Raw genomic sequence first — 25,440 nt, 5'->3', positions numbered from 1 at the left:
GTCTGTCCAGGCCAGGGGGAAGGAGGGTGGGACGCAAGAAGGCGAGAAGAAGACAACTAACATGGAACGTTATGGTAAGAACATAACTTCTATATGTTAAGTTGTCTATCTCTTCATTCTTGCTGGATGGGACCGCCCCTAGCACCTTGTCCCGGGTGGCGTAACGGAACAGACTCCTGAGAACAGTGGAACCAAAGTTAGCTCTATGCCTAGAAGCTAAATCCAACTTGTAATGAGAAATGAAAGTGTGAGGAGTAGCCCAAGTAGCCGCTGCACAAATGGTGTCGATAGGCAGTCTGTCTTGGAAGGCTAAAGAAGTAGCCAAAGCTCTGGTGGAATGAGCCTTAGGTTTATCAGGCAGCTTTTGATGTCTAATTTCATATACAAGGGAAATCAAAGATGTTAGCCATCTGGATAATGATACCTTTGAAACTGAAAGTCCCTTTATGCTCTCCGCATAGGAGACAAACAGCTGATCAGATTTTCTGAACTGTTTAGTTCTATCCAAGTAGTACCTCAATTGACGGTGAACATCCAGGCAGTGTAATTTTTGTTCAGACCTATTGGAGTATTCTGGAAAAAAAGACCGGTAGATCAATGCTTTAATTCAGATTTGACGTTGAGACCACTTTAGGCAAAAAGGACAGGTTAGTTCGTAAGGATACTCTGTCCTTATGAAACAAAAGATAAGGAGGACGACAGCTGAGTGCTTGAAGCTCTGAAACTCTTCTAGCTGATGTAATAGCTACCAGAAAAAGAGTTTTCCATGATAATAATTTTAAAGAACAGGAGACTGCAGGTTCGAAAGGGGGAAGAATCAAAGAAGCAAGAACTAAATTTAGGTCCCAAGGAGGAGGATTTCTTATAGGAGGTCTGAGAAGAAAAACTCCTTTCAAAAAGGCTTTGCAGAGCTTGTGGGACATTAGGGCAGATTCAGAAATACCCACATGAAAGTTAGAAATAGCTGCCAATTGAACTTTAAGTGTAGAGGGAGATGAACCTGCATGGAAGAGTTCAGCTAGAAAATAGAGGACTAGTTGGATGGAAGCAGTTAAAGGATCTATGTCCTTTCCTTGAGCCCAATATGTGAAGCGTTTCCACTTACTCAAATAAATCTTTCGAGTGGAAGATTTATGGGAAGCTATCAAAATATCTCTAACAGAGTGAGATAATGGAGGAAGCCTGGCTAAGGTTGGAACTGGAGGAACCAAGCAGTGAGGTTCAGAGAGGGGAGCGATGAAACTGACCCGACTGATGGATCAAAAGATCTGGAACTAGGTCCAGATTCCATGGTCGCTCCAAGAGAAAACTATGTAGAAAGGGGAACAACACTTGTCGAGGCCAGTAAGGAGCAATGAGGATCAATGAGGCCTTCTGAGCGATAGCTTTCTGTATTACTTGAGAGATCAGTGGGAAAGGAGAAAATGCATACAGAAGTCCCCGGGGCCAAACTTTGACTAGAGCGTCTCTGCTGGGTTGGCCTGGTAAAGGGAATAGAGTGAAATATTCTCTGCACTTGCTGTTTTGGGGAGTAGCAAAAAGATCGCAGCAAGGCTGACCCCACTTGAGAAAAATTTCTCTCACTACAGAGTCTTTCAGAGACCACTCGTGAGGCATGAGTATAGCTCTGCTCAACTTGTCCGCAATTTGATTGGATTTCCCGGGGATGTGCGTTGCTATCAGAAAACACTGAGAAGAAATCGCCCATTGCCACAGTCTGAGTGCTTCTCGACACAGGGGGTAAGATCTGGTTCCGCCTTGTTTGTTGATGTACCACACTACAGACATATTGTCTGTCTGGATTGCAATCGTTCCCAAGGGAAGAGAGTCGTGAAGGGCTTGCAACGCTAAAAGCACTGCTCTCATCTCCAGAACATTTATGTGCAAGTGGCACTCGTTTGGTTGCCATGTGCCCTGGACCGTCCTGCCCTGATAATGCCCCCCCCACCCGATCAGGGAGGCATCCGTTGTCAGAGTAGCAACCGGAGGAGGTGGAACAAAGGGTCTTCCCGACAAGAGCTGGGGGGAAGACATCCACATGAGATGATTTTTGCACGCTTGCGTGATCATAAATTACAGTTTTGTACCTACCATAAATGTAGATGTTAGAGGATCCACATTGCTGCAGTCCTAACTATTGGGTAGTCCGCTGTCCAGTCGGCCCGAATACCAAAGTATATGGCTGACGTCGGTCAGGGCGCATTAGACTGACGTCAGTACGTCAGGGTACTAATGCGCATGACAGACGCCATATCCTCAGTCTTTTCTTGCCCCAGATGTCAGAAGACCCTAAAAAGACAAGGCCAAATATACCTGCACCAAAAATATGTACAATATATACAAAATTACCAGAATATAACCTCACCTACACAACCACCCCTAAACACAGAGGGGAAGGAGGGAGGGTAAATTGGACTGCAGCAATGTGGATCCTCGAACATCTACATTTATGGTAGGTACAAAACTGTACTATGTTCTTCATTCCACATTGCTGCAGTCCTAACTATTGGGTAGAATCCCAAAGCAGAGGTAAGGGAGGCTGGCAAATCATAAGGAAGCAGGAGCTGACAACATGCCTTGCAAAATAGCTGTGGCAAAACCAGCCCTAGACTTAGAGTAGAGAGGAAGGTGATAATGCTTAGAGAAAGTATGCACTGAACTCCAAGTAGCTGCCTCCAAAATATCCTTAGTTGCCACCCCTTAGAAATGCTGTTGAAGTGGCAGTAGCCCTAGTGGAATGAGGCCTAATCCCAGCTGGAATCTCCTTGCCATGATGGGAATAACAAAATGCAATGCAAAACCCAATCCACCTAGAAATAGTTTGTTTAGACACAGGCTTGCCCTGCGAACTCAAAGCAAAAGAAACAAACAACTGCTGAGACTGCCTAAAATCCTTAGTCCTGCTTAAATAATAACGCATTGCCTGTGTACATCTAAAGTGTGCAAAATCTTTTCCCCTTTATTTTGGGGATCTGCATAAAAAGTAGGCAAATGAATAGTTTGGTTTAAAGCCACACTAGAAACCACCTTAGGCATAAAGGAAGGATTAGTACGTAATGATACCCTATCCTTATGAAAAATCAAAAAAGGCTCTACCGCCATAAGGGCCTGCAACTCAGAAACCCTTCTTGCAGAAGTAATGGCCAATAAAAAAGCAGTCTTCCATAACAAGTATTTCAATTCAGCAGTAGCCGCAGGCTCAAAAGGTTGTAGAGTAAGTTTCTCCAACACAAAATTGAGATCCCAAGCAGGAGTAGGAGCTCTCGTGGGGTCTTATATTCTTTGCCCCTCTAAGAAATTGCTTGAACAAAGGATGCGAAAACAATGGTGGGTCACAATCATAGTGAGCTGAAATTGCTGCAGCATGAATCTTAAAGAGAAAGACAAACCTTTGTCCAATAACTCAGTAAGATATTGAAGAGCCACACTCAAATTAGGCTCAGAAATCTCCAAATTGTTTGCTGCACTCCAAAATAAAAATCTCTTCCATTTTTCTGCGTACACTTTCCTTGTACTAGGTCTTCTGGCTTCCATAATCACATTTAAAACTTGTTGAGGAAGTTGAGACCTGCTGTGTTTCAAAACAGAATATGCCAGGCTGCTAGATGAAGAGAGTGTAGCTTGACATTGAGCAGGTGACCGTCCCTCTGAGACAACAGGTGTGGAATCAAAGGTAAAGGCCATGGAGGCTTCCTTACCAGACTCCTCAGTAATGGGTACCAGTGCTGCCGAGGCCAATCTGGAGCTATTAAAATCATCCTTGGCTTGTCTTGCCTGACACCTTCAGGAGCACCTTTGGGAGAAGAGGCAGAGGTGGAAAGGCATACACATGAAGATTTTTCCAACTGAAAGAAAGAGCATCCACTTTCCAAGCTGTGTGATGAAACCTCTGTGCAAAACTTTGGCAGCTGGTGGTTTAGTGGAGAAGCAAACAGATCTATGTCTGGAGTTCCCCATGACACTGTCAATTTTCGAAATACATGAAGATCCAGTTTCCACTCGTGGGGATCCATGATTTGTCTGCTTAACACATCTGCTAAGGAGTTCTGTGCTCCTGGCAGAAACCTTGCCTGAAGAGTTAGTTGCAAGCTGAGCGCAGTCTCCCATAAAATCATTGCTTGCCTGCACAACGGGTAAGAATGTGTTCCCCCTTGTTTGTTGATGTACCACATGACAGTTGTGTTGTCTGTTAGAATCAACACCTGCCCTGGAAGAAGTAACTCCTTGAAAGCCATTAATGCAAACTGGACTGCTAACATCTCTTTCATGTTGATATGTAGATGCTGTAGTCTGGCAGGCCACTTGTCTTGTATCCACTTTCCATTTAGATGAGCTCCCCAAGCAATGTCTGAGGCATCTGTCGTTAGAATCTGACTCTCCTCTGGCCGGGTCACAGAGAGTCCCTTGTTTAGGTGACATTCCTGAGCCCACCACAAATTCCTTTTGAATGCAAGGTATTATTTGAATGACAGTGTCCAAATCCTGGCAGTGCTGTGTCCATACATTTTTGAGATACCATTGCAGCTTCCTCATATGCAGTTTGGCATTGGGAAGCACCAGAATACAAGATGCCATGAACCCTAAGGCTTGAAGGACTGTCCTTGCAGTCAGCCCGGACTGAAGAGATAGGTGATGGAAGTAACTGGAAAGATTCTGTTTGTCCGGGGTTAAAAAGGCCATCTGGGCTGCTGTATTCAGTCTCACACCCAGAAAGCACATGTCTTGAGAGGGTACTAGACTGGACTTTATTTCGTTCACAGAATACCCTAGGCATCTTAGCACTGCTATCACAAATTCCAAATGCTGTAAAGGTCTTCCTTTTCTTGAGCCAGAATCAGGCAGTCGTCCAAGTAAGGATAGATTTGAATTCCTTTTAGTCTGAAGTAAGCTATCACTGGAGCCAGAACCTTTGTGAATACTCTGGGCGCAGTAGATAAGCCAAAGGGCAATGCAGAGAACTGATAATGAGAATTTCCAGCTCGAAAACGCAGATACTTCCTGCAACTTAGTCTGATAGGCACATGAAGGTAAGCTTCCTTGAGATCTAAAGTTACCATCCAGTGATCTTTGCCCAGTAGAGGTAAAAGCTGTTGTAACGTCAACATTTTGAACTTGGGAATGTCCAGATAAGTGTTGAGGATAGATAAATCCAAAATTGGTCTCCACGTGTTCCCCTTCTTGGTACTAGGAACAGGCGAGAATAAAATCCTAGGCCCCTTTCTGGCACAGGAACTGGCTGAATGGCCCCTATTTGGAGCAACAGAGAAATTTGCTTGTGAGCCTCTTTTCTTTGTAGAGGAGGAATGTCTGGCATGCCTTTGAAAGGAGGCAAGGTATGGAAATAAAACCTGTAACCGTGGTGAATGATATCCAGAACCCATCTGTCTTGGGTAATTAAATCCCAATTTTCTTTGAAAAGAGACAGCCTTCCTCCCAAAGGTGCTGCCAGGCGAGAATGTACTGGCAGCTGAAAAGGCAGGTCATTGGGTCTGTTTACGAAAGGACTGACCCCTGCCCTCACCAGAAGTCTGAGCAGGTGAACTCCTGTTCTAGGCCTAAAAGAACCTTGAGCTCTGCCCCTACCACGTCTAGACCTACCCCTAGACTGGGAATCATAAGCAGGATATGTCCATCCCTTAGTAGGCCAATTTCTACTAAACTTGGAGGCTGCACCTGCAAAAAATCCTTAACAGTTTGCATAGACTTAGCCTTGTCCTCCATTTTCTTTAAAACTGCTTCCACAGGCGAACCAAACACATCAGACTGTAAAGGAGCATCCAAAATCCTTGTCTTAACATGCTCAGCTAAATTCTGATCCCTCAACCAGGCGTGCCTACGAAGAACAGAACCAGTGGCAGCCACCCTCGAGGAGGCCTGCACAACATCAAAACCACACTGCAAGGAATGCTTACCCACCTGTTCAGACACATGAACTAAATCCTGCAACTCTTTCCACTCAATACCTTCAGCCAGAGCATCCACCTTAGACTTCAATTGTGAAAGGAGATAATTCTGATATTTTAACATGTGAAACTGACAATTCAACGCCCTCATGGCTAAAGTGGAAGTATACACTTTCTTTCCCCATCTATCCAAAGCCCTTGCCTCTATCAGGAGGAACTGGATTTTTAACAGGAGGTATAGCTAAAGGCCTATGCTGGGGTAAAAACAAGAATTCCCTAAGCCTCTTCCTGTAATCAGAGAAATCTTGACCTTCCCATTTAAAATGCTCCCTCATGGAATGCAGAGTCTCTGAAAATGAAAAATCCTCAGGAGGCGAAGCTGAAGGAGTAGTATCATCCACATCAGAATCAGAATAAGGAGGATACTCCTGCAAGTCTTCAGCCGAAGACTCAGAAGCCTCCGAACATTGCTCAAAACTCTCAAACTCAGGTTCCACCCTAGGCCTCTTATCAGGAGGGGGCATAGAACCTCTAATCATAGTAATCAAATCCTCTGCCATTTTTAGCATATGCTTCTTAGGCAAAGACCCTGAAACACTCGGAGAAACCCCACTGAAGCTAAACTAGGCCTGCCTCTTAAAGAAGCCTTGGAAACAGAAGGGGAGGCCCTAACCACCTTAGGAAGAGAGGGAAGAACAGCCACCTGAGAAGCCCCTTCAGCCTGGCCTACTTCCTGAGAGGACATCCTGTAACAGTAAAGTCTCTCCCTGAGACTCCAAAGAAACTCCTGGCAGAACCTCCGGCTCCACTGAGCCTTCTAAAGAACCGACGTCCGGGACTGTCGGTTCTTCCACTCTAGGCTTTGCTGCTTTGTCCTTGCGCTTTTGGCGAAGCGGGCGTCGGAGCATCCGACGGCATTTTATAATTACAACGCTTCCCAAAAACTAACCTGGCACAGTCTAACCTTCTCTTAATAGTGCGTTTGTTAAACCTAGCACAAGAGCGGCATCCAACAACGTTGTGCTCAGGCCCTAAACAAGGTATACACAAAGTATGGTAATCCCTATGAGGTATCTGTTTCCCCACAAGAAATACAGTTATTCACTTTTTCTGACATCCGGTTAAATACTGAGGCAAGAAAAAAACAAAATATTCCCCAACGGGGTACTTAACCAACTTTGATTCGGTCTGAAACTCTTGACTTCAGAAACTTTCAGAACGCCAACCTGCACTCGCAAAACTGCTTCTGCATCGGACCATGCGGCAAAAAAGACTGAGGATATGACGTCGGTCATGCGCATTAGTACCCTGACGTACTGACGTCAGTCTAATGCGCCCTGACCGACGTCAGCCATATACTTTGGTATTCGGGCCGACTGAACAGCGGACTACCCAATAGTTAGGACTGCAGCAATGTGGAATGAAGAACATTGGTGTGAGACATTGGAAGTTGCTGGTATGACCATTGAGTAAAGAGCATCCATTGAAGGATTCGCATGTGGTATCTGGCTAACGGAAGTAGAGGTATGGCCGCTGCCATAATTCCCAACACCTTCAGAACTAACCTGGCTTTGATTCTGTTGTTGTTGAAAAGGAGTGATACCAATTTGTGAATGTCTGTTATCCTCTGATGTGTTAGTCTTGCAGACATGTTTATTGTATCTAGATTTGCGCCTATGTAGGTAATAGTACGACAAGGCGACAAAACAGACTTTTCGCAATTTATTGAAATATCCAGCTTTTGACAAACGCGAAAAGTGTAATCTCTGGCCATCAGGAGGAGATGCTTGGTGGGAGCTGTGAGGAGCCAGTCGTCCAAATATGGAAACACCTGGAATCCTTGTAGTCTCAGGTGAGAAGCTACCACTGCCATGCATTTGGTAAACACCCGGGGGGCAGTGGTGAGACCAAAGGGCAGGGCCCTGAACTGAAAATGACTGGTTCCCAGCCTGAAGCGGAGGAATCTTCTGGAGCGTCTGTTCATTTTTATGTGATAGTACGCATCCCGAAGGTCTATAGAGCACATCCAGTTTGCTTTGCCCAAAAGGGGAAGGATGGATTGCAGCGTGACCATCCGAAATCTTGTTTTCTTGACTGATCTGTTCAAGATACTGAGATCCAAAATTGGTCTCCAGTCCCCTGTTTTCTTTGGAACTAAAAAGAACCTTGAGTAGATTCCGGATCCTTGCTGGTCTGCTGGAACTGGCTGAATTGCTCTTTTTGCAAGCAGTTTTGAGATCTCCAAAGCTGCTAGATCCCTTTGAGCGGGTGGAACATCTGGAAGGGATTTTTTTGACTGATTTGGAAAGCGAAGAAAGGGGATAGAATAGCCTTCGGAAATGGACTGTACCCATTTGTCTTGAGTCAGGGATAGCCAGGCTTCTGGGTACAGTGACAATCTTCCCCCGACTGCCTCCGAAGATGGGCAGTCGGGCAACCTCAGGGATGCTGAAAGGGCTTGTCAGGAAGGCTTCCCGATTGCCCTGGTTCTGCGGACCCCCTGCCCCTAGGGCGCGTCTACCATTGTTATTCCGCCTCTGCGGAAACGACTCTGTCGTCAGGCGAAGTCCCTTGAGATTGTTTACGGAACCACATCTTTCCACCTTTCTGGCCTTTGGGGTAAGGCCTGGAAGGAGTAGAAAAACAGACTCCGACGGCAGAAAGGGTCTTGCCATCAGTCTCGCACCTAGTCAAGGTTTCTTTCACTTGAGGACCAAAGAGGGATGATCCATCAAACGGGGAGTTCGTGAAAGAAGTCTTGAAGGGTCCGCAAATTGCATAGCCGCATCCAGGCATGCCTACGTAAGGCCACACCTGTCCCTGCGGCTCTGCTCGCTCCATCAGCCGCGTAAGAAAGAAGACGCATGGAGGAGTTGGTTATGGAGTTAAGGGTAGCCAGCTGCGTGTTCATCTTATCTTGGAAACCCGCAGCTGTAGGGTCCTTTAACATTTCACTCGCTTCCTTGATCAAGTCCCTTTGAAGACGAGTAAAATGGCACAGGTAGTTCAGCGAACGCATGGTAAATGTCACTGACGAGAACATCCGCTTCCCGTACCTGTCCATGGACCTAGATTCTTTGTTAGGTGGATGGACAGGTACTGAAGGATCAGCTAACTCCTTAGTGGCAGCAGCTACCACCATAGCATCCACAGAAACTCCTTTTGTTAAAAACTGTTTGTCTGCTGGAGCTGTTATGAACTTGGAGGGTCTCCTGGGAGTGGGGTCCACTGAATCAGGAGCCGTCCATGCCTTCTTAGCAACCACCTGCATGAGGGAGTCGAAGGGGGGGGGGGGACACCCAGGAGGTGGAAGGAAGAGAGCCAAACGCCTCAAGATACACAGATTCGTCCTCCGAAGGGTTGAGGGCTGGCCAATTTCCCCTCTGTTTCAGGATCTCCAGAATGTCTGCAAATGAGACATCTTCAGAAGGGGAACGGGGGGGAACCCTCAGAATCATCCAAATCTGTGTCTGATGTGATAGACTCAGGTCAGTCAATGTGTTTCCTCTTGCACTTCCTCTTCCGAGGGGGCTCTTCTGCCAAATCAGGAGAGGCCTCGGAAGAGGATGAAATCCCCACAGGGGGTTCCTGAGGAGTTGGATCTCTGCGGTCCGGGATGAGGGAGTGAGTTAACTTAGCCTGAGGCACCGTAGAGGGAAGGGCGGACGGAGCCGACTGTGGAGTAGAGCCAGGCTCTAACACACTCCGCATGACCTCGAATGCACCCCTGTCAGGCAGAGCCAGAGGTCCCCGCTCCGAGAAGCTAAGAACCCCCCTCGGCACCGACAGTGATGGCTCCGAGGCCGATGTCGGAGCCGAACTCACCAGCCAAGCACCGAGAGGGAGAGGGGGGTCGGACAAGGGTCCGATGCCACTCACCCCCTCGGAGCCGACGAGGGAAGTCCGGCGCCGAGATTCTTCCAAGGAAGAAAACGGAGCCGACGACGGAGCCGAAGACAATTGTATCGGCTCCGACACTAACACAGTCTCGGTTCCGACACGACCCAGCTCCGAGCTCAAGAGAGTCGAAGGAGGAATATGTAGATGGACCGGGGCAGGCATCGACTGATGAGTCGGGCTCTGAAGCATCTGGGCCAGTGCCTCGGACTTAAGTAGTCGGCTCACTACCCTCTGAAGGTCATGATCCGACAGCCTCGATGACCTAGAGGAGTGAGATCTTTGGCTCCGTTCAGACAGCAGGGGAGATCCTGGAGCCGAATGAACGGAGCCAAGAGATGGTGACCTGGACCTCTTCCTAGTTGTCAGCTCCGAAGGTCTGGTCGGAGCCGACACGGGAACTTCTACTACCTCGGCTCCGGCCGGAGCCGAGGGGGCCACAGAAACTGTGGACTGAGACTTATCGGCTCCAGCCGGAGCCGATGAAGGCAGAGGTTGAGAAACCTTAGGTCTCGGCTCAGTAGCCGGAGCCGAAGACCTAGATGCCTTAGAGGGCTTCCCTGTTGAAACAGACAGGGAATCCTCTGGCTTGAGTAAGCCTCAGAATCAATTTATTCTTTCTTTCCTGCAGGACCCTGGGGCTGAAGCCATGGCACACAGCACAGGAGTCCTGCAGGTGCAAAGGCCCCAGACAGTAGACACAAGTGTGAGCGTCTGTCAGACATTTTCTGACAGCACGCATCACACTTCTTGAATCCGGAGACCTTTGCTTCTTTAGACATTTTTTTGACAGGTGTACACAAACACACACACAAACACACTAGTTACACCCTGTCAGGTTAAAATATAATAAAACCAGTAACTAGGATTTTAAAATAAAATAATACACACTCCACTAGGGAAGGAAAGGCCTGTAGGCCCAAGGGAAGAACCTAAGGTTCTTGAGGGAAAAAAACGGAAATTTTTTTAGAAGGGGATAAAATTTTCTCTAAACTAAGGGAATTAATTAAATATATTAAAATTAAAGGGGTTTTGAAAGACTAATTTCAACAAGAAAAGTCACTCACCAAGAACCGGTAGAAAACCAACCTCGAGCTGTAGCGGCAAACGAGATCTGAGGTAACTCTCGCCTAGCATTGTGGGATATAAGGGGAGCCTCGAGCCGGTGGAACCAACTCTCGAGCTTTTAGAGTGGCCGAGTCGGAGCCGAGGTCGGCTCCGAACCAATCCAGCAAGAATGAAGGCGAGATAGACAACTTAACATCTCCTCATTAGCACTTGAGAAAAATCTTGATGGCTGGATGGGAAATAGGAAATTCACCCCGGAGACCACTTGTGGCTCTGCTAGACAGTGGCACAGGAAAATAATTTTCTTGGGTGGTAAAAGCCAGGGTACCTTTTTGGATGGGCTTGTACAGGCCCTAGGGCCAATAGCCTAGTACCTACCTTTGAACCTATACATCCACAGCTATACATCCACCTATCTCTAGCCATCTATTATATATATATATCCACCTATCCATCTATTTTATATAGATATATAGACCTAGGACATTTCCTCGAATAAGCAAATGTCCAAATCCATAACTAAACACACTAACGAAAGCACTTTTTATCAAGTGCTTTCGTTAAAGCGTGTGAAAAAAAATTTGTAATGTCTTGGCAGGAGGGCTTTGCCCCCCCTGCACCCCCCATGTGGGCGGCTGTGCCCCCCCCACTTCAATACTCTCCCTCCAAAAATCGTACTAGTGGGGAAAAGGGATTTTTCCCTTTTCCGCTCAGTACGGCCTCAGCAACAGGCATACCTTAAGCAAAAGTGCTTCTTCGGTGAAAAGTACTTTCGCTTAAGTATGCCGTTTCGGACATTTCTTCATTCAAGCAAACGTCCAGGACCCATAAAAAAAAAAAAAAAAAAATATATATATATATATATATATATATATATATATATATATATATATATATATATATATATATATATATATATATATATATACACACATACACACACACACATACATATATATATATATATATATATATATATATATATATATATATATATATATATATATATATATATATATATATACATACACACACAAAGATACACACATACACACATTATATACAAAATATATATGCATACCCCACATTACACCAATAGTTTTTACTGAGTATATATATATATATATATATATATATATATATATATATATATATATATATATGTATGTATATATGTATATATGTATATATATGTATATATCAATGCATATACCATTTTATAATAGTGAATATATTAAAATTAATGGGGGGCTGTGCCCCCACAACACCCCCACTTATTTAATGACTAAAAGATTCACTGTGGTACACTGTGCTCAATAACTTTTAGTTATGTACTCACCATAACTTTAGATGTTTGGGATCCATCTCGCCTACATTCTATACTGATGGGCTCTGAGCCGCTCCGACTCGGCACGCTATGCTATAGAGCGAAGCCTCTTATTGGCAGAGCTATTCTCTATCCCAGGATGCACCACCACTAATCCCCCAGATCTTGTTTGTCCGCATTCATGCGCACACACAACTTGTTTATATAACATTGCCAGATGTTTCAAGATGAAACAATAGAATTCGGACCGTCCAATCTCTTCTGATCCCCAAGGCAGGGGGAAGGAGGGTGGGTTACTGGGAATGTAGGCGAGATGGATCCCAAATATCTAAAGTTATGGTGAGTACATAACTAAAAGATGTTGTGATCCTATCTCGCCTACATTCTGTACTGATGGGACAGCGGCCCTAGCACCTAAATCCTGGGTGGCTCACCGGAAAACACTCCTGAGCACTGTGGAACCAAATGAAGCTCACCCCCGAGATGCCACATCCAATTTGTAGTGGGAAATGAAAGTGTGCGGGGAAGACCACGTAGCCGCAGCAATAATGTCACTGATGGCAAGCTTAGAATGGAATGCTACTGAAGTAGCCATAGCTCTTGTAGAGTGAGCTTTGACGGAGGTCGTAAGCGCTTTATTAGAAGAGGAATAAGCTTGACTAATAGTCCCTGATCCATTTGGCAATAGTGACCTTTGCGACGGCTTTGCCCAATTTATTATCCGAAAAGGACACAATTGATCTGTTTTCCTTGTTTGGTCCTGTCTAAATAAAAACGCAATTGCCTGTGGACATCCAATGTGTGGAATTGGTATTCCGCTTTGAGCACTTTGGAAAGAAAACTGGAAGTTCTGACTGTTGCAGGCAAAAACTGGAACAAACTTAAGGGACAAAGGATGGGATTAGGCCTGAGGGATACTCTGTGAAAAAACAGGTACGGTGGTTTTACAGATAGAGCTTGAAGCTCTAAAACCCTTCTGGCAGAAGTAATCGCGACCAGAAAGGCAGTTTTCCAAGATAGAAATTTCAAATCACATGTTGCTGCCGGTTCGAAGGGGGAGGAGGTTAAGGCACGTAATACCACATCGAGATCCCACGGAGGAGCAGGATGAGAAATCTGAGGTCTTAAAAGCGCAGCACCTTTCATGAAGGTTTTACACAATCTGTTGCTCATTAAAGGTGGGTTTATAGATTCATGAAAATTGGAAATAGCTGCCAACTGGACCTTGATGGTACAGACTGAAGAACCTTGATTGAATACGGAAGTTAGAAATTTCAGGACTTCCGATACAGGAATAGTGATGGGATCCAGATCCCGGAGTTGAGCCCAAATAGCAAATCTCTTCCATTTGCTAGTATACAATTTCTTCGTGGCAGACTTGTGGGCCGAAGACAAGATATGTATGACTTCCGGGTCTAAGGTATGATTCCTGACTATAGTCGGAAGCGGAGGAGCCAAGCTGTTAACTTCAAAGTGTGAAGGGACTGGTGGAGTTGTCCCGACTGATAGGTCTGGGATCTGATCCAGGAACCATGGACCGTCCAGTGCATATTTCCGAAGATAGGGGAACCATACCTGACTAGGCCAGTAAGGGGCAACTAAGATAATTTTGCTCCAAGTGAGACGCCTTTTGGATCACTCAGGGAAGGAGGGGAACTGGGGGGGGGGGGAGGCATATAGCAAGCCGGTGGGCCAAGGATGGGCTAATGTGTCCATAGGACTCTCCCCCAGAGTTGGAGTGAGGAAGAAGAACTTTCTGCACTTTGCGTTCAGCGGAGATGCGAAGAGGTCGCAACAAGGAGTTCCCCATCTGCTGAAGATCTGAGTTGTCACTGCATTGTTCAGAGACCACTCGTGAGGAGAGAGGATAGTTCTGCTCAGTCTGTCGGCTATCACGTTGGATTTGCCAGGGATACGAGTTGCTATCAGAAAACGTCTGGTCGCCACTGCCCATTCCCAGACTCTCATGGCCTCTCTGCAAAGAGGGTAGGATCTGGTCCCTCCCTGCTTGTTCAGATACCAGACCACTTACATGTTGGGAGAGAATGGCAATTACGCCCTGAGGGAGGTAATCATGAAGGGCTTGTAGAGATAGAAGCACCGCCCTCATTTCCAAAATGTTGGTATGAAGAAGACTCTTCTGAATGCCATTTGCCTTGGACTGACCTGCCCAGGGAATGCCCCCCGCCCCCCATCTGGGAGGCGTCCGTGGCCATAGGAGGAGGTGGAACAAAGGGTCGACCCTGATCCAGATTAGAGGGCACCAGCCACCAGCAAAGGTCCCGTTTGCAGGTTTCCGCGATCCGTATGAGGTGTCAAGAGGGAGATCCTGAAAGGACCACTGTGTCGAAAGAAGCCACTGGAGAATTCTCATATGCAACCTTGCTAGGGGGACTAGAAGAACAGTGGCCGACAGATCCCAATAGCTGCAGGACCATCCTGGCTGGAGCTTTGGATCTGAGAAGCAAGGCTCGGACTTGAGCCTGTATAGTTTGTATCCTTTCTGTAGGAAGATAGACCCGCATTCGGTTTGAGTCTCTCTCTACTCAGATGAATCTTATGCGCTGAGATGGCAGCAACACAGACTTTGGCCAATTGAAGGTGATTCCAAGGAAAGTGCCTAGTGATAGTGGCTTGTAGGTTGTGCAATAGTAGACGCCTGGAGGTGGCAGTTAGGAGCCAGTCGTCCAGATACGGAAACACCTGGAATCCTAGACTCCTCAGGTGAGCAGTCACGACCGCCAAACATTTGGTGAACACCCTGGGGGCTGTGGTGAGACCAAAGGGCAGCGTGCGGAACTGAAAATGACCGTCTCCTAGGCTGAAGCGCAAATATCTCCTGGATGCCTGATCTACCAGGATGTGGTAATAGGCATCCTTGAGATCTATGGAGCACATCCAAACACCTTTCTCCAGCAGTGGGAGAATGGATTGTAAGGTGACCATTCGGAACTTTGACTGAACGATTTAAAATGCTGAGATCCAAAATGGGCCTCAAGTCCCCGGTCTTTTTTGGCACCAAAAAGAATCTTGAGCAAGTCCCTAATCCGATCTGGTCTGCGGGGACCGGTTGGATGACTCCTTTTTGAAGCAGCTTTGAGACTTCCAAGGCTGCAATTTCACATTGACTGGGTGGCGGGTCTGGGATTTTCTTGGATGGAGGTTGGGAGTGAAAAAAAGGGATGGCGTAACCTCCGGCGATAATTCGAAGCACCCATCGGTCCAGAGTGATACCTTCCCAGGCTTTTAGGTGCCTCGAAAAACGACCCCCAACTGGCTCCGGAACTGCACAGTCGGGCAATCCTTCAGGGATTGTGGAAGGTTGAAGAGCCACGAAAGGACTCGCGGTCTCCAGTGTTGCGGGGGCCTCTGCCGCCTCTGGGACGGCGTCTTCCAGAAAAATTTCCCCCTCCTCTGCCTCTAGAAGGGGGATTGTCCTGCTGCGAGGGATAAGACTTCTGGGATCTAAGGAACCACATTTTCCCTCTTTTAGCCTTGGGATAAGGCCAAAAGGGAGTGTAAAATCGTGCCCCTACGGCAGTCAAAGTCTTACCTTCTTGCTCGCAGCGGGTCAATGTGTCCTTTACCTTGGGTCCAAACAAAGAGGACCCATCAAAGGGAGCGTCGGCAAAGGAAGACTTAAAGGCTTCTGCAAAATGACACAGGCGGAGCCAGGCTTGCCTCCGTAGAGCAATACCCGTACCCGCTGCTCTACTCGCCCCCTCGGCCGCATATGAAATGAGCCTCATGGACGAGTTTGATATAGATGACAGCGTAGCCAACTGAGAGCCAACCGTCTGGGCCAGCTGCTCAGGTAGGTTACCCAAGAGGGTATCTGAAAGCTCCTTGATCAGATCCCTCTGAAACCTGGTGAAATGCGTTAAATAGTTCAGGGACCTTAAGGTAAAGGCCGCTGAACTGAGGGTGCGCTTCCCATACCGATCCATGCTCCTAGACTCATTAGGAGGATGGACGGACGTCGAAGCCTCTGCTACATCTTGTTGGGTAGCAGATGCCACCACCAAGGCATCTACAGCCACACCTTTGGAAATCTAGGAGCTCGAAGGGCGGAGACACCCAGGAGGCGGAGGGCTGAGCCCCGAAGGCCTTAAGGAACACCGACTAGTCAGCAGAAGGGGGTTTGGAATGCCAGCCGCCTCGTTGTTTGAGGGCTTCCAAGATGTCTGCAAAGGAGACATCTGAGGACGACTTAGGGGGACCCCTCCGCATAGTCAAGATCAGTGTCTGACGTGAGAGACTCATCGGGGGAGTCTACGTACTTCCTCTTGCACGATCTTTTCCTTGGGGGTTCCTCTGAAGAAGCTTCAGAGGGACCTCCAGGAGGGGGGGGACCCCCCAGTGGGGGGTGACCTCAGGCCCCGCTGTCCAAGGACACAGACTACCGAAGACCCAGTCTCCGTATGTAGGGAAGGTGCTGGTGAGACCAGGGAGGTAGCCAAAGAAGATTTGGCCAACGCACTCCTCGTGGTCCTGAAGGCCGGACCACCAGAATCCTGGGAAGGTCCAACCCCCGTGGCCACAACAGTAGACTGTAACCCCGCAGCAGACGCACTGAGAGGAAGGCTCAGAACCGAAAACATCGGTCCTGAAGCGTCCCCCCCGGGGCCGACAGAGGAGGTCCGTGTACCGAACTCAGACTCGAGAGCCGAGTTTGGAGTAAGGGTCGGGGCCGACCCGAAAACCTCCATCGGCTCCACCAGCACCGGCTCCAATGGTGCAGAGGCTGTTGGAGGAGGAACCAGAACTACAGGGTGGGCCATCGGCTCCGAAGCCGAATGGGCTGGAGCCGAAACTAATTTCTGGAATACAGGAGACTGAAATAGTCTTAGGAGCACCCTGTCGATGTCCGAATCAGGAGGAAACCGATCGGGTCCGAACAGACTTAATCGGCTCCGAAGGACTGGGGGACCGGCTCCGAATGGACTCAACCAGTATCGGCGCCGAGGGAGATCCCAAAACAATTTCCCTCTGTGCCGGAGGGCTTCGGCAACCCTCATCGGCTCCAAAATCAGTGGAGCTGATGAAGGTGACCCGGCTCTCGAAGCCCCAGTCATCGGCTCCGAAACCAGAGGAGTCGAGACTAGAGGCATCGAGGCAGACTGTTCAGCCCTCGTCTCCGAAGTCCGTGGAGCCGATGGTGAAGCCTGCCTGGATTTCTTAGTAGTCGGTTCCGACGGGCTGGTTGGAGCCGATGCTTTCTTTTTCTTAGTTGGAGAGGAAGATAAGGCCTCCTCGAAGGAGGGTTTAATCAGCCCTTTCAAGACTAATTTATTCTTCCTCTCTTGGAGGACCCTAGAGGAAAAGGCGTGACATGCTGCAGGACTCCTGTAGGTGCTTGGCGCCTAAACAATATACGCACGAGGAGTGATCGGTTAGACATTTTATAATTGCACCTCGTGCACTTCTTGAATCCTGAGGGTCTATGTTCTTTGGACATAATGCCTCAAACACTCACTATAACAGTGGAAAAAAACACTAAGTCAGAAAAAGATTTTAATAAATCCTTTTTTTTTTTAAAAGAAAAAACCAAGATAACAAGAACAAACACCAAAAAGGAGGGCCAAGAACCCTCTAAAACAGGTACTTTACCTCCCTAAAAATAAGAAAACTCGCTAAGAAATAGGGGAAGGCCCTGGAAACCTTTCCCTAATCAATACACACAAATTATCAAAAACACAGAAACACAACGATAGCTGTTAAAACAGCTTTACAGCTTTTGGGTAAGAAATAAAGAATTTGACAGAAAAACTTATATAGCACTTAGCTCAGCCAAGTTTGAGACCACATCCTAGCTTGTAAGCAGCAAACGAGATCTGGGGGATTAGTGGTGGTGCATCCTGGGATAGAGAATAGCTCAGCCAATAAGAGGCTTCGCTCTATATCAGTGTGCAGAGTCGGAGCAGAGGATCGGCTCTAAGCCCATCAGTACAGAATGTAGGCGAGATAGGATCACATAACATCCAAAGTCCAAAATATAAAACAGAATCAAATTTTATTGCAAAGTATGGACCATACAGCAAAGTATGAGGGGGTGATTAACATGCTAGAAAACAAAGTATTCCTGAATAAAACTACAAGCAGATGTTTATCCAGGGATTAATACTGCAGGAAGTTTGAAGCCCGTTTTAATCAAGCAGCAGCATAAGCTGCATTAACTGAGCATTTGTTAATTGGAATGTTTTCTATTGGTTGGCTGTGTCATGATTGTTTTCTACTATTTAATTGAATTGTGAAATGTTTTTACTAGAGCACTGAGGAAGGGGAATCCCAAAAGTTTTGCAAAAAAATTTGGTGATTCTACATTATATTTTGGACCATGACCGACATCCATGTGTCCAAGTAAAGCCCTTTTGGAGAATGTCTATGTCAGCCGGAGACAAATATGGCTCCCAGTTTGCAGTCATTAGCAAACTTGGTTAGCCAGTCCTCCTGTGTTTGCCTGTACTTCTGAGAAATCTATGCTGAACGGTAGGGGTCCCAGGACCAAGCCTTGTGGGACACCACTTGACTGGTTTAGTCAGACCTGGAGCCCACTATTCTTACCGTGAGAGTTCTGTCTAAGCCAGTTGGCAACCCATCTCGTGACGTAGGGGTTTATGTTCAGGCTGAGTTTTTCTATAATTCCCCGAGTGGGGAATGGTGTCAAAAGCCTTGGCGAGGTCAAGGTAGGCTGTGTGAACTAGCTTCCCCTCACCTATAGCCTTGGTGACCGTCTCGAAGTCAACCAGGTTTAATAGACATGATCTGCCCTTAAAGCCAAACTGGGTCAGGTCAAGTGTCTGGAGGTTCCCAATGTCGGTTCCAAGATGATGCGCTCCACAGCTTGCAGACCAGGCTAGTCAGGCCTATGGGGCGATAGTTACCAGGGTCAGTTGTGGCCCCTCCTTTGTGGAGCAGAATAACCGTTGCTGTGTGCCATTCTATGGGTGCATAGCCTGTGGAGAGGATGAAGTTTAACAGTGTGTTTAGGTGGGGGGTTAGTTTGTTCTGTAGTTAGTGCAAGACGCAGCCTGGGACACCATCTGGCCCCATTGATGCTGTGCTTTTGCCTTTTGAATGGGCTGTTTACCTGTGCATCTGATTTCCGGGACACTTTCTGGTATTGTTGTGGGCCCTTTTGGTGGTGAAGTTAACAATGAAACTGCCAGGATAGTGGCAATATCATTGGGTTGAGCGGCTGAGACAGCAGCCGGTCTATAGTTTGTTTTTTCAGAATGTCTGTAGTTTGGTGACAAATCTGGATAATTGAACCAAGTACTAAAATATTTAGACGCAAAAATACAGACGAATAGTTTGTGGTTTAAATAAGGCACAAAACAGACAGCGAGGTACGTCGTGGTCAGGGTCTAGGCAAAGAATACAGTACGAATTAAAACATTTAGGAGGTATTGGCCTTCCACAAGAAATACAATTGACTTACTGACATCGGTTTAGAGCAAGAAAAAAAAAGTTTCTCCAACGAGGTACTTGGCTTTAGTTGAAGACTTTGGTTCTGAAACTGGGAAATAAATTTGAGTTGTCTTCCAACTGGCACTTGCGAACTGCTTCTGCTTTGGGCACTGCACAGCAATGAAGACTGATTTAATAGCGTCGGCTGCATGCTTTATACTACTGACTACCTGAAGTTACAGAAAATGAGACCGCAACAGACGCAGGACCCAAGACTTTGATAATCAGGCCGACTGAGGGCTACTGCAAGCAAACTCAATTGTGAGGACTGCAACAGTGAAACAAACCGAACAAGACGATGGTTTAACTGCAGCAGAAGAGTTCAGGGGCCTTGCGCAGGTGTCCTTTACGGCCCAGTTTATGGTCCCTGCATGTGACATTCCATGCACCTTACAGCAGCCAGGCTTAAGCTTTGGTACACGAGCAGAGGATCCCCCACATGCGAAAATACTGCAACATGAGAACAGAACATAGACCATTACACTGTGCACAGGCACCCTCTGACAGAGGCAGACTCCTCACAGCCAGGTCAGTTTCCTGTAGACAGCCTCACTGCAGCAGCACTATATGGAGCCATCCACAGCATAACCATATCTGCTAGCATTCATGTCATTTGCATGGTAGTGCAGAATTCATTAAAAAATCTGCAATTGTGTTTAATTCCACCTATAGCATTAAGCTTCATCAGTATCTCTCGAATACAAATGTCAGTATAACAATTACAGAACAAAGGTGAACAACTTCCCAAAACAGGTCAAGGAATCCACTTGCCTGTTGCTAGTGTTCTGCACTAGAGTCTCGCTCTTAGCAGAATGCACGCTACAACTGGGACATGCTTTCAGATGTTTGTAAAACAGTTTGACAAAGTCATCTGCCACCCCCTTAATACCCTGGAAACCGGAGACTGGGAGCCCAATTTTAAGGATGCTACTCCCAACAGACATCTTGCAGGGCTCCCAAAAACTGAAACAGCCAGAGTGTTGCATGTCCAGTCCCAAATCTCTTCTACAAACAAGAGTTTTCACTGGTTTGACAAAGAAACCATACTTCAGGGTCAGAGGTCTCAGCCACACACTGTTGGATGGGGCTGCAATGGCACCCCTCCAACAATTTCAAGCAAGAGTGTAACATTAAATATCTGGCTCCAAACAACCTTCAGATACTGGAGGGAAATGTGACTGCATTTGCTGGTCACAAATGCTCCTTTTCTTTACCCCCAAATTTTTGGAACTCTACCCTTAGCTTTATAGTACATGCATTCAGGATAATTGGGCATATTACGCTTCAGGCCCAAGCAGAATGAGCACAGTGGAAGTCGCAGTGAGGGATCTGCTTTCCTTGCCAGTCTTAAGGCATTTAATAAAATTCAGGATAAGCAATACAGAGAGTTCCCAAAGGAGCACTTGGCTTTAGGCACTCAATGTCCCGACTTGACAGATCGATGTACTGGACAAAGGATGTCAAATTCATACAGTAAAAAAACTTCAGAAATTGGAATGGCCGTTCAGACTTCTGAGAAGGCACCCGCCAGGCCTAAGGGAAGGAAAAAAGATACAGGCGGACTAAGGGCAGGAAACCCAAAGTGCTATTACTCCAACAGGGGAGTATGAACACCGCTAGTTGAAAAGTCCACTAAAGGAAAATCAAGCGTTTTTTCTGCCTGCATTACACCCAAGGGGTGAAAGGTAACTGCTACAAATCTTGACTTTTGCTAAGATTTTTGTTCCCTTTGACCTCTCATTTTAACCAAGGTCTTACAAAAGGATTGCTTTTCAGGAGGTGAACTCAAATATTTTCCTCAGAAGAGAGGCTGGGGGCACAAGCTATTAAGATACTGGAGAAGAAACTTGATCCACCACACTTTAGACATCACAGCAGTGATCAATGGACGTTTAACTCTGGCTTCAAGCTGACAAGACATAAAGAATGAACAAGACATTCAGACTTGTCAAGAAACAGTGCTGACAACCTTTGATACCACAGATGTCAGAGGGGGGAAGCAGTCCACCAGCCCATGGAGGGAGGAGAAACCTGTTTTGGGCTGACCTCAGGCTGCTGCAAACAGGAAATCTCGGTCATTAATCAACAGTGAACAAGACCAAAGTGTTGGTGCAGAACGATAGTCCTGTCAGCAGTTACAGAAAAAAGCAGAAAAACTTGCCTACACAACCCAAACCATGGGAAAGGAGTTGGAGATATTGATGCCTATTCACAGTCCGCTATAGGGGCAGGAAAGACAAATATCAGCCTGTACATTCACAAATACCTGTGCCACGTGGTCCCAAGTCCACATGCATGCAGGGGCTCCTAACAGGATAAGCAGAACACCAGAAGTTTCCCCATTTCTTTGCTTTGTCAGGTAATAAAGCATTTAGAAGACTGCTCTCCTTTCTTGAAATGTATGACAGCCAAAAAAGGTCTTAAAACCTTTTAGGACTAGTTCAAGACCCAGCACATCACAGCCTGTCAAGTGTCCTGGAGTGGAAGTGAGAAAGGCTATACATTCTAAAATCAGAGGCCTTGCCCATAGCAAAGTAATCCAAACTACACCAACACCAAAGTAAAAAAAAATCACTCAATCACAGAAAATCATAGGGGGGGGGGGGGTAAAAAGAGCCCGACAAGTTTGTCTGACTGCCTAATTGGGGGCAGGAAGGAATTTTTTTTTTTTTATCAATGACAAAACTGTGTTTAGCAACAAAGTACTTATTTGAATAGCTGACTGAAAGGTGATCACACCTGACTAATGGTGACAGTGACTACTGAGGGTGGAATGGTGCACTGTGTCAATGGAGAAGCTTAAACTTGTCTAAATATCAATCTACCTTGACATGCCCAGTCTGACTAAGTGGACAGATTGGATAATTCAAGATTAAGAGGACAGATGTGGAAAGTTATTGCTTAAACCCCTGCCCCCAAATCCATTAACCTAATTGTCATTATTTTTATTCTTAATTCTTACACTGGATCTGACAGGGCATCAAACTACATGTTTTGAGGAGCAGATCAAGTCTTGGCTGGCAAGCTCAATTAACACTATGGGATTTAGGGAAAGCTTCAGAAAGAGCATACCCGAAGTCCAGTTTTGATAAGGGCCTCACCCTTGGTGTACTTACAGTAATAAATCCCTGTTCCCCAAAGCAGTGGCCCAGCTGTCAAACAGATTAAAGACAGACTGTACTGTATTCTTGAAATTTAGCTACAACTTATACAGAAGACTTGCTTACCAGACATAGCCAATGACAATCTGCTCACTACGACATCTTCCAAGACTGGTGACAAAGATCCTTCATGCAAAACCTACAAGAAAAACATTTTTGAAATTGCAAGCTTGTGGGAAAACGCCAAAGCTGAACTACAAGTCAGGCTTGGTTCACTCTAGATTCCAGAGTTAATACTGGAGACAGTAATGCCCTAGACCTTTCCTTTTACAGCAAACTAAAATGCTCTTGGATAGCAAGTTGCATATTTACTATGGTAACCTGGCTGAGTGTAGTTAAATGGGGATAGTCTCCAGTTTTCAAAAATTATTCACAAGAAGCCATATGCTTGGCCTGCAGTCTTTTTGGAGACATCACATTCAACCCATCACACAGGGATAGGGATAAGGAAACCAAACTCCTTCCTACACAGCAACAAATGGATCCCAAAACTTGAGGGGGGTCAACTGTGTGCCTAACTTGCCACATCCTTCAATCTACCAAAAGGTCAGTACTTCCAACTTTGAGACTGCCAGAGCCTTCAACTGTCCCGACATTAATTCTTCCCCATACACACACTGGGACATTAATTCTTCCCCATACACACACACACTGGGACATTAATTCGGGACATTAATTCTTCCCCATACACATGCACACTGGGACATTAATTCTTCCCCATACACACACACACTGGGACATTAATTCTTCCCCACACACACACACACACACTGGGACATTAATTCTTCCCCACACACACACACACACACACACACTGGGACATTAATTCTTCCCCACACACACACACACACACACACACTGGGACATTAATTCTTCCCCACACACACACACACACTGGGACATTAATTCTTCCCCACACACACACACTGGGACATTAATTCTTCCCCACACACACACACTGGGACATTAATTCTTCCCCACACACACACACACTGGGACATTAATTCTTCCCCCCACACACACACACACTGGGACATTAATTCTTCCCCACACACACACACACTGGGACATTAATTCTTCCCCACACACACACTGGGACATTAATTCTTCCCCACACACACACACTGGGACATTAATTCTTCCCCACACACACACACACTGGGACATTAATTCTTCCCCACACACACACTGGGACATTAATTCTTCCCCACACACTGGTTCCATTTTATTTTTAAGATGTCAAGTATGCACTCAGAACCACAATACAAGTCAAATTTCAGGATTTTGAAAGGACCTTTTTAACCATGTCAGATGACATGCTCAGGAGGAGGTAGGGGCGGTTTATTACAAAGTCAACTCTGTGGGGTCTCTGATGGAATCCTCCTTTATCAAAATTAATGCAAAAGGTGGAGCCATGGGGATGCAAATGACTTGGCCGAGATGCACTTTAATCCAAACATTTTTTAAAGACTATAAACACGGGGAAGCTCATTTTACTTGGTACCCTGTACACAAGGCTGGAAGGGACAAGTAATTAACATTCAGTTGAGTGCCACATTCAAACTTAACGGGTAGAATAAGGAAGGGGCTTTCCATTATGCACAGTACATTCAAGTTTAACATTTAATTGCAAATTGCAGACTAATTAATGCCATTCCTACAATTTACTAGAAGTCCCCACTCAGTTTTTGTTCTGAAGCCTTATTTAACTGGACAAAGTTTTACACCTTAATAACTGAACTATATTCACAAACCCTAACTTTCTATGGCAGTTGAGTTCTAGCAAGCATTCAACAGGCCTAGAAGTATCTTGCCTACCACACCGTATTCTACTCAGCTACACCATCATTCATGGGCAGACAAGGACCATGTGTGAAAAAATTGATTAAACCTGCAGTCTTCAAGTATGGTGAGAATCTAGGTGAGCAGTTTCAAATACACTTCCAACAGCACTGGTCTGAGTCCATCACACAAACATTTTCACTGCTATGCTCCATCTGCTAAGCACTGACCAGACACATTTAGATTTAAAACTACACAATTTTAATACAGATACATGTATAGAAATGTCTTACCGTAGTTAAGGTACATGCTGGGCTTCAACCTACATCGATTATTCTTGCCTAAGGAACAACAGTAAAGTTAGACAAGTTCAAGAAGCATTATTTTATCAAACCCCTGTTGCTTTACTAAGGACTAGCCAGTCAAAATAAAGCTACTATATGCATACAACACTACTGCTGCATTTGCATTTTAACAGATTACATCAGTGGACTTGCCTAAAGAATCCCTTGAAGTCTAAAAGTCAGTTATTTACTTTGGTTCTAAACTTCACCCCACTAGCTTGGAAGGAAACCTGATCTACAGTGCTGATGGCCACTAATGCCTAACATGCTAGGAAAGCCAGTCAGCTTACTACACAGTAAATATGAAAACTTTAAAGAAATTTATGCCAGAACTATGCATATGGGAATAATTTCAGCTTGGGGATTTCCTGAGAAAGATCTTTTGCACAAAATGCATTTAATACAAAAATGCTCACTACTGAAATCTTGAGTCTCCAGATCCACTAACATTCTATGCTCGCATGCCAAAACACTGTGGCACTTCCATT

General features: G+C 46.0%; 1 protein-coding gene across 1 annotated transcript in view; it reads right to left on the bottom strand.

Annotated features, from left to right (window-relative positions):
• Positions 1-25,440, bottom strand: part of SFPQ (splicing factor proline and glutamine rich) — a 304,377-nt gene that overhangs the window by 128,227 nt on the left and 150,710 nt on the right. The window contains exons 10-11 of the transcript XR_006363177.1: positions 24,902-24,949; positions 22,893-22,965 (exon numbers count right to left, since the gene is read on the bottom strand). The gene's annotated coding sequence lies outside the window, so the exon portion shown is untranslated. The remainder of the gene's footprint in view (positions 1-22,892; positions 22,966-24,901; positions 24,950-25,440) is intronic.

Source organism: Protopterus annectens, chromosome 1.part2, assembly GCF_019279795.1.
Source record: "Protopterus annectens isolate FY-2018-M chromosome 1.part2, PAN1.0, whole genome shotgun sequence".
Taxonomy (NCBI): Eukaryota; Metazoa; Chordata; order Ceratodontiformes; family Protopteridae; genus Protopterus; species Protopterus annectens.
The sequence above is the reverse complement of the archived record's forward strand: the minus strand, read 5'-3'. Positions and strand labels throughout refer to the sequence as shown.